The sequence below is a fragment of the Penaeus monodon genome, chromosome 28, assembly GCF_015228065.2.
Source record: "Penaeus monodon isolate SGIC_2016 chromosome 28, NSTDA_Pmon_1, whole genome shotgun sequence".
Lineage (NCBI taxonomy): Eukaryota > Metazoa > Arthropoda > Malacostraca > Decapoda > Penaeidae > Penaeus > Penaeus monodon.
Window position 1 is genome coordinate 28398146 of NC_051413.1, and position 818 is coordinate 28398963.

The 818-nt window shown below is 34.8% G+C and overlaps 1 protein-coding gene across 1 annotated transcript in view; it reads left to right on the forward strand.

The window, feature by feature from the left end:
• LOC119591151 (shematrin-like protein 2) overlaps positions 1–818 on the forward strand; it is an 18116-nt gene that overhangs the window by 1339 nt on the left and 15959 nt on the right. The gene's annotated exons all lie outside the window — the stretch shown is intronic.

Below are 818 nucleotides of genomic sequence, written 5' to 3' on the forward strand. Positions count from 1 at the left end.
ATTAACATTTTATTCATATGAATGTTGAATTCCTCTTGTAATTTATTCAATATGAATCTTGAATTCCTCCTTGGACCTAAACCTATGACAGCTGCATATTTTTTTTTCTTATTACAATACATTATTATAAGTGTATATGCAATCACATACACAAATAGATTCAATTTATATACATATATATCATAAAAATGAAGATAGCAACAATTATAATTTCAATGACCAAAGGACATACATTTGACGCCTAGCAACTGCGATAATGCACAACCCATAATCTCTATAACCGATGGTTTTTTTATTAAACCAAATAGTGGCGATACAGATGAAAATTACAACGAATGAAATAGCCTAACAGATTGATGTCATTGAAATAAGGGTAATCTGATAAAACAATACTACAAAAATCGCTGATATGCTAGCAAACATGCCAACATAAACATATACTAGCAAATAAAACCCAATATTTACATAAACCTGCTAAACAAGTAACGGCACCACATTTGTGATTTGCAAGAGAAATTAATTGATCATCTCAGGGTGTGCTCGGTAATCCAATCCTCACGTCAAATCTAGCGATAATGAAAGACCGGAATCAAGCTGGCATGAAAAAAAAATATGAAATTGTTTGATCAAAATACCATCACCTACTCCAATGACGCTGTTTCTCGGCGCCAAAACGGCTTGAGCGATTCCCTTGTTGGATAATAGCGGGAACTCCCTTTAGCCATAAGCCAGGCTGGCCCTGACTTCATATAGCGGGAAAGCTTTGCACATGGTAGTCTATTGCTCTGATTTGGAATGCGTTTTGCTTTGCTTTCACC